This window comes from Myxine glutinosa, chromosome 12 (assembly GCF_964187855.1).
Source record: "Myxine glutinosa chromosome 12, kmMyxGlut1.1, whole genome shotgun sequence".
In the NCBI taxonomy this organism is placed as follows: Eukaryota; Metazoa; Chordata; class Myxini; order Myxiniformes; family Myxinidae; genus Myxine; species Myxine glutinosa.
The window spans coordinates 10,584,287-10,596,448 of record NC_136272.1 but is presented as its reverse complement, the minus strand read 5'-3'; the positions used below and the strand labels follow the sequence as shown (position 1 = coordinate 10,596,448).

The 12,162-nt window shown below is 42.3% G+C and overlaps 1 protein-coding gene across 4 annotated transcripts in view; it reads left to right on the top strand.

Annotated features, from left to right (window-relative positions):
* WRN (WRN RecQ like helicase) overlaps positions 1–12,162 on the top strand; it is a 124,684-nt gene that overhangs the window by 77,215 nt on the left and 35,307 nt on the right. The window lies entirely within an intron of this gene.

The window sequence follows — 12,162 nt, the reverse complement described above, 5'->3', positions numbered from 1 at the left end:
GGGGGTGGGAGAAGTATAAACACAAGGACACCAAGGACTTCCAGGAAAGAAGTTGGTATTTCAAAAAAGTGGATTTGGGGTGAAATTAGCGGGGGTAGAAAAGATCAAGGTTTTGGATGGGGGAAGATAAGAGATGGTGGTGAACAGCTGTTTTAAAGACCTGGAGGGAGGAGTGGGATTGAAGAGAGTGAGGGAGTTTGTTCCAGAGGCGGGAGAAAAGAGGAATGAAGGAGTGAAGGTTAGCAGCGAGTCTTGATTTTGGCAGTTTAACCATAAGAGGGTTGCTGGCAGATCTTGTGCGACCTGTAGGAATGTTTGGGGGACAGAGCCCAGAGAGAGCTGGAGGAGCAAGGCCGGAGAGGAGTCGGTAGAAGACAGAAAGACCACCAACCTGCCTGCGGTGAGTAAGTGAAAGGCCCTCGGAGGTAGCTTCATCACGGGAGATTCCAATGATTCTGAACGCTTTGGTTTCAACAGCATGAAGACGAGCTAGGTGTGAGGCAGGAGCACCGGCCCAGAGGCAAACAACAACAACAACATGCATTTTAAGGCCATTTTCCCTGCTGGAGCGGGGGTTAGACCGGCCCAGAGGGGGGAACAGTATTCCATTGAGCTTTTAATGATGTATATAATGGTACTTAAATTGTGTAAAATGATCTAAGGTACCAATTTGAATCAATGATCGGGTACTTTCATTGTGTAAAATGAACTGAGATACCATTATGAATCCAACTTCTGTACTTTGTGTTAAATCAGCTATGGTACGAATTGGAATCAACAAACGGTGCCGTTCATACTAACAGTGATTCATTTTATTTAGATAATCACAATTTTTAATGGCTACCAATTGCTTGGTTATAGCAATTTACCTGCATTGGTGGTGACGAAGCAGACAAAACCAATGTCCACTCCTGGGTTGAGTCGAGGTGTTTAATCAGGGAGACTCAAAAAATCAAAGCAAGTACAAGGAAAACCAGCAGCAAACACAAGAATACAATACCAACACAATCGATCAATTTCCAAAATCTCCAAAGTATTCCACTTGAGTTTCAGCTTTTATATAACTCAAACACAATGGGAAGGGATGTGGGGCAAGAGTCACTTATCTATTCCAAGGTAAGGATCTTCGTCAGTCCGTTATTTAAGAGAATGGTGGGGATTGTGTGAGGATAAGGAATGGAAGGGCACGTCAGCGGAGGTGGGGGGGTGGAGTCTTGTCTGAAAATCATGCCCAACCTCGATTTATTTTGTCTTTCTCCTGAATTCCTGCACAAATCATCCACTAGGGGGTGAAGGTCTATTCAACTAGTGTCAACAGCAACAAGCCTAGTGTAGGGGTGTACTTGTTCTCAGATCAAACATCATTATTTTGTCTCTCCTCCCAGACTCTGTCTCTTCTGCATTATATCATTTCATACTGTTCCCTTCAGCCTACATATGTAACCTAAGTTTATAAAGAATATAAGTCCTTAATTATAATGGTTATACGTACTTAATTATCCTCATATGATCCAATACAGAGTTCAAATGCATGTATAATTCCATAATCATCGTTTCAAGCAATCAGCGCTATTTCCCTTTTTGTTTAATAGTGAGCTTTATGCATTGTCCCACCAGCCTTCAGGCTGGTTGGTATTTCCTGTTCCGAGCGAGTGGCTTTTAAAATATAACTACTTCTGGCATTTTCCAACAACTCAAAACCAAAACAACTCAAAATCAATTAAACTCCTATTTGAACAATTACTTTTCTTCAATTAAAAATTGTTTCCACAGTGGTTAAATATGCAGATGTCAGAAATGGAAATTGTTGGCAGAAGACAAATATGAAAAGAGAAGAAATAGAATGGTGGAAAATTGCTCAATAAAAGCCGAGAAACTTGAGCAAAAATGCTTACCAAATTTGCAGTCATTGCAGAGTTTCCATTTCATGTGAAAACATTGACAGGAAGATTTATCACACTTGAAATGGAACCACTGGCTACTATTGAAAATGTGAAATTGATGATTCAGCATAAAGAAAGCATTCCAGTGGATCAGCAACATTTATTTTTTGCTGGGAAAAATTTGAAGAACAGCCAAACTCTGTGCCGTTGCAACACAAAGAATGATAGCACATTATATTTGAGTTTGCGTTTATGTGGAGGAATGCCATCTAAGAAGGAGCTGGAAAAAAAGCCAAAAAAAGGAAGAAGGCAGAAAAAGAGAGATGGAGAGAATTGCTAGGAAACGTCTTTCTCAGTCTACTCACAGGGATGCTGAATCTTCCAGAATAAGACTTGCCCATCTTCAGAACAGGGAAGAGTATTATGAAAAGAATAACGAACAATCAAGCAGAATAAGTGCATTGCTGAGCAGCCATTCCATGTCAAATCATCAAAGAATCTGCCGTCATCTCTCAGATTTTTGTAAAACTTTGGGAACCAATTGGGACCCATGAAAAACGGCAAGAACTCTAAATATTTTTGCTAACAGCCTCTTAATTAGTGAGATACAGACTAACGAACTTTGGACTAATTAGCGCGACGTCGCGAATTCAAATGGCCATATCTCTAAAAGTATAACACCTAGAGAGCTGGTTTTGGTGTCATTTTAAAGGTATTTTCATGCCCTATGAATTTGTCTGGGCAACATTTTCCTACCTCCAACCACAAAAAAGTTATCACAAAATATAAACTTCAATTGTGAATCCCCAAAAAATGTATCCTTCAAATTTCCTCAAATTCATCCCAGAGGTACCTTATGATGTCAAGAAGCTTCCACATAAATTTTGTGATGGGCACTCCAATAGTTTCTGAGATATGAGCAATAATGTACATGTACGTATGGCATATAGGTTCGAAAATCAGCATTTGTAATGTATTATACAATCAATAAGTGAGTTCAAGTACACAGTGTTCACTAACCGGACTTAGGTTCACTAACCAGTGTCACCGATTTTCTTGGTTTTGGATTTCACATATTTATCTGCAGCAAGTCTCTTTTTTGGAATAGGTGATTCTCCAATCAATCCCAAAGACTCATTCAGTGTATTCAGTTCCATTTCAGGAGAATGAAATTCAAACTCCCCTGAACTGCCTGGTATTGGTGATTCACCTCCACCATCATTGTCCTCACTACTGCTAATAGCGCTGCTGGTCACTGGTAATGGTATTTCACTCTGAGTCTCTACCACACCTGGTTGTCTTTTTGCCAGTTTCTTACGACACTGGGTACAGATTTTCTGTGCACTTTGCAGTTTGAGGCTTGGATGAGCGGCTATGGCTTTTTGGCTAACAGCTCTCAAGCCAGACGACTTTGGTTTTTCATGAGCTCCAAAGGGATTGCAGCAGGATTTCTGCTTCAAGATGAACTTTTCCTTGGCAGTCGTCATTTTTCTGCAGCTCCTTCAGAAGTGAACTGCCAATTTCTGTTGGTGGCAGGCCTAAGCATTACACTAAGCCAACTTGGACTTTCCCTGGGGATCTTAGACTGTGAAAGTTGCATCACCTCGACTTACCCACATGGGAAATCCCAGTTGGAATTCCCCAGATGAGAATTCCCCTCAGGCCCAGTTGAAAATGAAAGTATATGATACTTCAAAGCAATTGATGGTTGTTCCCTGTGTTCCCTGTCATGGCTAGGTTAGAATGATTGTATAATACATTACAAATGCTGATTTTCGAACCTATATGCCATACGTACATGTACATTATTGCTCATATCTCAGAAACTATTGGAGTGCCCATCACAAAACCTATGTGGAAGCTTCTTGACATCATAAGGTACATCTGGGATGAATTTGAGGAAATTTGAAGGATACATTTTTTTTGGATTCACGATTGAAGTTTATATTTTGTGATAACTTTTTTGTGATTGGAGGTAGGAAAATGTTGCCCAGACAAATTTATAGGGCATGAAAATACCTTTAAAATGACACCAAAACCAGCTCTCTAGGTGTTATACTCTTAGAGATATGGCCATTTGAATTCGCGACATCGCGCTAATTAGTCCAAAGTTCGTTAACCTGTATCTCACTAATTAAGAGGCTGTTAGCAAAAATATTTGAGTTCTAGCTGTTTTTCATGGGTCCCAATTGGTTCCCAAAGTTTTACAAAAATCTGAGAGATGACGGCAGATTCTTTGATGATTTGACATGGAATGACCCTGAGCATAAAATGTTATTGGAAAGGCACACAAACCGAGCAATGAATTCTACAAAGGCTGCTCTGATTGCCAAACACTACTCTGTTCAGCTGGGTGGATATGGTCCAAAAAACTTTCGACCTGGTAGTAGAGAATACGTCCTTCATTTGAATAACATGTCCTGGTGTGTACCCCAGTTTAGAATAGGTACATCGTATCCCTGCGTGTCGTAAGAGGCGACTAAAAAGGGTTGGCATCAGGAAGGGCATCCGGCCATAAAACATTGCCTCAGAAAGGAAACCATGACAATTACATATGGGCAGGGTACAGCCCGAAGTACCCCGTGGGGGTCCTCACCCCCTCTCGTCAAAAATGAAGGTGGGGAACCCGATCGAGGCAAGAGTGGAAATCACTCCATTTTTGACGACGAAACGTCTGATGCCCCATGTGGATATCGATTTCTGAGGTATGGGACATGGAATGTAGGGACAATGACAGGGAGATCAGGAGAAGTGGTGGAAGTATTGGTCAGAAGAAGAGTGGACATATGTTGTGTGCAGGAGACGAGATGGAAGGGAAGTGGTGTGAGAATGGTGAAGGGTAGGCAGGGACAGAAATACAAGTTTGTTTGGCAAGGGTGCCCGGAAGGCGTGCCTGGTGTTGGTGTCCTGTTTTATGAGGAGTTTGTAGACAGTGTGGTGAGTGTGACGAGAGTGAGTGAAAGGTTGATGGTGAAAATGATGATTGGAAAGCTCTTGGTGAACGTCATCTCGGGATATGCTCCGCAGGTCGGTCGGAACGATGAAGAGAAGGACAAGTTCTGGTGTGCAATAGAGAAGCTGATGGAAAACGTGAAAGATGAGGAAGTTGTTGTGGTAGGAGGAGACCTAAATGGACATGTGGGAAGGAGTATAGACGGTTTTGAGGGAGTTAATGGGGGTTACGGATATGGTGTGAGGAATGTGGAAGGTGAAAGGATTTTGGAGTTTGCTGATGGAACTGGTTTGTTGATTTGTAATACTCAGTTCCAGAAAGAGGATAATAAGCTTGTTACAATGTTACATACACATCAGGTGGGTCGACGACAACTGTTGACTACCTGATGGTCCGTAGGCGAGATAGGGGGCACCTCAAGGACACAAAGGTAAACCCCGGAAAAGCGGGATGTCCGACGGGAGTTGTGGGAGATATGTTGAAGGCAGCGGGAAGTTTGGGTGTGAAGAGAATGACAGAGATCTGTAATCTGGTGGTGAAAGAAGGCCGCATTCCAGTGGATTGGGAACTGAGTACCCTCGTCCCTCTATACAAGGGGAAAGGTGACCCTCTGGACTGTGGCTCGTATAGAGCGATAAAGTTATTAGAGCATGGAATGAATGTATTGGAAAGGGTGTTGGAGAAGAGGATAAGGAAGAAAGTGAAGATTGACGAAATGCAGTTTGGATTTATGCCAGGAAGTGGAACGACAGACGGGCTTTTTATTGTAAGGCAGTTGCAGGAGAAGGACATGGAGAAGAGGAAGAAGTTGTTTCTTGGGTTTGTTGATCTGGAGAAAGCATTCGATAGGGTTCCACGCGAAGTAGTGACATGGGCATTGAGGAAGTTAGGAGTGGAGGAATGGTTGATCAGAATAGTGATGGCAATGTACGAGAGAGCGCGCTGTACGGACGAAGGACGGGAACAGTGGTGAGTTTGAGGTGAAGGTGGGAATGGATCAGGGGTCGGTACTAAGTCTACTACTATTTGTAGCTGTGATGGAGGTGCTGGCTCAGAACGTAAAGGAGGGTTTGCCGTGGGAGTTGTTGTATGCAGATTATCTGGTGTTCATTGTGGAGAGTATGGATGGACTGAAGGAAAAGATGAACAAGTCGAAGGAATGTATGAAGGCAGAAGGTCTGAAGGTGATTATCGGAAAGACAAAGGTGATGGCAAGTGGTGAGGTGGAAAGAACTGGGAAATGGCCGTGTGCTGTGTGCAGGAAAGGTGTCAGAGTGAACTCCATTCAATGTACAATCTGCGCTGAGTGGGTTCATCAAAAATGTAGTGGTCTGAGAGGGTCATTAACCAGTGTGGCAGCTACATTCAAGTGTAAGGTGTGCACAGAGGGAGCTGCAGATGGAGGAAATGTTGAGTTGGATCTTGGAGATGGCGTGAAGCTGGAATGAGTGAAAACATTTTGCTACCTAGGAGACATGCTGAATGGAGATAGTGGATTAGACTCGGCAACGGTTGCTAGAGTGAGATGTGCATGGAAGAATTTTCAGGAGCTGAGTGGCGTGCTGACGAGGAGGGGAGTGTCGTTGAAGCTGAAGGGAAAGGTGTATGCTGCATGTGTGAGAAGTGTTATGATTTATGGGAGCGAGACATGGGTAATGAACGTAGAACAGCAACGAAGGCTGGAAAGGGCGGAAATGCGAATGGTTCGGTGGATGTGTGGAGTATCGTTGAGAGAGAAAAAGACAAATTATGAATTGCGTAAGATGATGCGAATAGAGCCTGTGATGGATGCTGTGAAGAGAAACAGGTTGAGATGGTTTGGTCATGTGTTGAGGAAGGATGAAAGTGACTGGTTGAGAAGAGTGATGGAAATGAATGTAGAAGGAAGTAGAGGACGAGGAAGACCGAGAAAGACTTGGTTAAAGGTGGTGGAAGAAGAAATGTGGGCAAGGGGGTTAACAAGGGGAGATGGAGAAGATTGTCATGGGGCCCACAAGGCTAATCCCCGCTCCAGCAGGGAAAAGTGGCCTTAAAATGCCTGTTGTTGTTGTTGTTGTTGTGTTGTATTTGAATGGAATGAAGCGCAAAATTTTGGTAGCAAAACTGGCTGACAATTACTTTCAGTTGAGCGGTGGGCAGAATAGAGCAGGTCGGCCTATAGAAATGCAACAACGAAGACTGGCAGAACAGCAAGTCAGCACAGAATATGATGCAGCAACAGCAGTGATTGCAATTGTGAAAGATGAATTTTTCAAAGAGTGCCAAATGTGTTATGAAAAGTATGTCAAAACTGCAAATGAAATTCGAGAAAGTATGATTACTGATGAGAATTGCTGCAAGGCACTAATGAAAATCTACTATGATCTACAGTACCACACATTTACTCAGGAGCGGAGGACAACATGGCGAGAACTGTTCAATTCAGCAATGTCAAAATGAAGGTTGTAATCGGGAGGTAAAGAAGCATGTGCAATCAGAGTTTTATCTCGCTGTACATTGGAGAATCTGAAATCATGTATGAGATGTAGGTGTGCTATGGTGAAATGCGGTCAGTAATGCGTCGATCCTATGAAATGTTTAACCTAGTCAAGTACATCAAACTACTGACAAATGCAATGGCAATGGGTGCATTTACTGATTTGGTTGCACTTCTAGATGAGCCAGATGTGGAGATAGAGTTGAAGAGACGATTGAAGAAGCTCAGAGAGAAGAATGCAAATGTGGACCATACACAAGAAGCAGTCATGAAGCAATTTGGTCATACTCTTGATTAATTCAACGAGAACATTCGAAATCTTCGGGAATATCCTTGCAGTGTTTGTCTTATAAACGTCAAAGAAAGCGATATGCAAGTAAGAAAAGAAGGTGCTCCTTTTGAAGGATCGTTGTGAAAAGCACTGCCAGCAAATCACTTTTCCCAAGAAAATCCTTCACCAAAAATACAACTTTGCAAATCATGCAGAGATGCGATTAACAAGAATGAAATGCCTGCATTGGCCGAAAAGAATGGTTTTGGTGTTGATGAAATTCCAGATGTTTTGAAGGGATTAAACTACATTGAAGATTTGCTCACTCGTAAAGTAAGCCCATTTCAAGTTATTGTACGTTTACAACCACACAGTGGAAACGAGCACATTCCGCCAAGTGATCTTGTTCGAGCAAGCAGCGGATTCGCAGTGCATTTGCCAATTCCAATAAAGGAAACATTGGAGCACACACTTCAAACACTACCATCAATGGACAAGCAGCAAATTCTGGTTGACAGTCGAACATCAGCAGAATAGAAGTACCGGAATTTTGTTAACCTAAAGAAAGTTATTGCTGCACTTGAATGGCTAAATGAGAATAATCCAGAGTATAAGAATATCAAAATAAATTACGAATACGATCATGATAAGCTCATAGATATCTTTGTTGAGGATTCAGAGAAAACTGAAGAAGAAGATGAAAAACCTTATTTGCTGGCACAAGAAATGGATCCAGATGCCGCAGTATTTGATCACTTCAGTATTGCAGATTGCAACTATGACTTGCCAAAAGAGACAAATGTTAATCTCTACATAATGAAGACAGTGCAAGATGAAATTGTGCCAGATTATGAAAAGGATCTTGATATCAAGTTTTCCCATTATTTTCCCAAAAGGGCGTTTTGGATTTAACCATCCACGAGAATGACGTGTATGGCCTGCACAGTACATGAAAGGTCGATTGCGAATTATTGAGCACAATTTCGCCGTGATTTCCAATTCATGTTTGCAGCAGTGTACAAGGACATTGATACAATAAAGGGTGGTCTTTACCACATTCTTTGCTCATCAAGTGGTCCTGAAATGACTGCAGGGAGTGTAAAGTCAAATTTGAATGAGCCAACAGATGCTTTTGAACTTAACCTCTCAGTAATGTTTGCAAAAGTTCACGGATCACCACAGTAATGGACAGATGCAACTACAAATATGAAAGCAATGGATTAAGACTTAGGCCCAGCAACATTTTTTTCCTCACATTATCTCCTGCAGAGTTTTCTTGGGCTGATATGCATGAATTTTTGGAGTTGGTCAATGCCGATTTAGCAGATGTTAAGAGTATGTGTACTGGGCTTCTTTGTGCAAATGATCCAGTTTCTGTTGCAGAACATTTTTTTGTTCGATGGAGAGCAATGAAAAGTACACCAATGAAAAAATATGGAGGACCATTGGGAATTGTTGTTGAGCATTTCTTTGTTCGAGTAGAATACCAACTTCGTGGAGCTCAGCACCTACATATGAAACTTTGGTGCAAAGATGCACCGATCCTTGATGAAACAGCATCAAATATTGATGAAGTTAAAACATATATTCAAAAGTCCATCACCTCTGCCCTACCTTCACAATTGAAAAGTCCACATTTGTGTAAGTTGGTGAAGGATTTCCAAATGCACAAATGTACAGGTAGTTGTTTGCATCAGATTAAGAAGAAGTAAAAATTCTGCAGGTTTGGATTCCCACGTGCAGTAAATAGCTCCTGTCAGGTAAATACTATCAAGGCAGCTGTTAGAAGATGACATGGACAGTTCAAAAAACTGTATGAACTTAAACGAACTGCAAAAAGAAACCATGATTAACAAGCATTCTGAGTATTGCGCTGCAATACATGTCCCCTATCAAAGTTCAAAGTGCCATAACTTTGTCAAAAATGATCGAATATGCAAATTTATGCATGGTTGATGCTGGTTTTCAAACTTGATCTGAGGTATGCTGAGACACGTGTGTCACGCCTCGCCTCGTTGATAAGCCTGCAAGGTCGCTCCGTGGAGCAGACTGCACGTATTGCACTGTGTGAATTATATAATTACCATCTCACGGTCTGAGGTACTAGCGATTCAAGAGATATCCATTAAAAAATTTTTTTCATTTAATTAACGATATCTGCCAAACCGCGCACCCTATCGCAAATTCCAAAAGGACATTTTAGTAGACTGACATGCTGAACAGATCTGTGAAGTTTCTCCTCGATTGGATCAAAAATGAGGGAGGAGCTCGGTTTTCAAGGTTCATGCTTAAAAACGTCATAACTCTGAAACCATGTGATGCATGACGTCATGCTCACTGACGTTTTTGTTCGTCATGGGTATGCAATTCAGCCTGCAAAGTTTGGCCTCGATCTGTTCAGCCGTTGCAGAGAAAAACGGGTTTTCGTGTTTTCATGAAAAACAATATGGCGGCCGAACCACGTGACCTGTGACGTCATAATTACAATTAAAATATTCTGCAGACCGAGTCCCCCCTACGGTGAAAATTTGATCTCAATCGGTCCTATTATTGCAGAGAAAATCTTTTTTTAAAGGAAATGAAAACTTAAAATGTCACTGAGTTAAGGATCATCAGAATTATCAGAATTCCCAAAGTTCAAAGTGTCATAACTTTGTCAAAAATGATCGACACGTCGTGAAGTTCGAACTTGATCTGTAACCTATCATGAGGAAACGATGTGCCAAGTTTTAAATCATTAGCTTTAAGCGTTTAGAAAAAAAGTCCGGAAAACTGTTCTTTGCGTGACGGACTGACTGACTGACGGACTGACGGACTGACGGACTGACGGACTGACGGACGGAGGGACGGAGTGCAAACCTATAGTCCCCTCCGGTGTACACCGGTAGGGGACTAATAATTACAATCCAACAATTCCAATGATGTGGGGAGCGAATATAGATATTCACTACATTGGAGAGCATTCGAGGATTCTGAACCGATACATTACAAGCTACATTACAAAGGCTGAGCAAGCACAAATTGAATCATTTTGGAATTCTGTTGACAGGAACAAGAGTGTTTTTGGACAGTATTTGTCATTTGCCATGAAACGTTTGCGTCAGTGCCAGGTAGGTGCTTATGAAGCAGCTGATAAACTGCTTGGCCACAATCTCAATGAAGCTTCAGATTAGACAATGTTTCTGAATACAAATCCTAAAGAGAAACGTCAACGATGTCTGGTCAAACAATCAGATTTGGATCAAATGGATGATGGCAGTACTGGTATTTTCAAGAACAATTTAATAGATAATTACTATCCAAATAGACCAGATGAATTGGAGGAATGTACACTGTTTCATATTGCTTCTCACTTTAACGACAGTAAAGAAGAAAAAGTGAAAAATATGCCTGGTGAACCAAAGAAATCTTTGGTTCATGCACTGAAGAATAATAAGGGCTTCCTAACATGGTGTAACCGCAAGATAATTAGAACATATCTTCCAAACATTGCTGATGATGTCCAAGATGTGTCAAGAAGACTGCTCATGATGTTCACTTTTTTTTTTTTTGTATACAAGATGGAGTCTCGTGTAAGAGCTAACATTGATCACAAAAAGACAAACTGACACATAAAACATATGATAAAGGGAGCGGGAGACAAGATGGGGAGAGAGAGGGAAGCACACAAGCACACCATTTGAGAGCAGGGACATCAGCAGATCTGTGGGAGGGAGAGGGCTTGGGGGAGGAAGCTTGGGAAAGGGGGAGGGGGATGGGAGAGGTAAAAAACACATGGACACTGCTAAGACTTCCAGGAAAGAAGTCGGTATTTCAAAAAAGTGTATCTGGGGTGAATTATCGGGGGTAGAAAAGATCAAGGTTTTGGATGGGAGAAGATAAGAGATGGTGGTGAACAGCTGTTTTAAAGACCTGGAGGGAGGAGTGGGATTGAAGAGAGTGAGGGAGTTTGTTCCAGAGGCGGGAGGAAAGGGGAATGAAAGAGTGAAGGTGAGCAGAGAGTCTTGATTTTGGCAGTTTAACCATAAGAGGGTTGCTGGCGGATCTTGTGCGACCTGTCGGAATATTTGGGGGACAGAGCACAGACGGAGCTGGGGGAGCAGGTACGGAGAAGAGTCAGTAGAAGACAGAAAGACCACCAAACTGCCTGAGGTGAGTGAGTGAAAGGCCCTCGAAGTTAGCTTCATCGCAGGAGATTCCAATGATTCTGAAAGCTTTGTTTTCAACAGTGTGAAGCCGATCTATGTGTGAGGCAGGAGCACCGGCCCAGAGGAATATGAATGAATGAATGATCGTTTTAGGGCCATTTTCCCCGCTAGAGCAGGGGTTAGCCTTGCGGGCCCCATGACAATCATGGTTCCCTGTTTGAGGCAATGTTTTTTTTAATGGCCGGATGCCCTTCCTGGCGCCAACCCTTAGTCGCCTCTTACGATGCGCAGGGATACGTTGTACCTATTCTAAACCGGGGTACACACTGGCAGGAGCACCGTTCCAGAGGGGAGAACAGTATTCAATTGAGCTATGGATGAAAGCCTTGTATGTGGTGAGGAGCTCAGGTGTGCCAAGGAAGGACTTCACA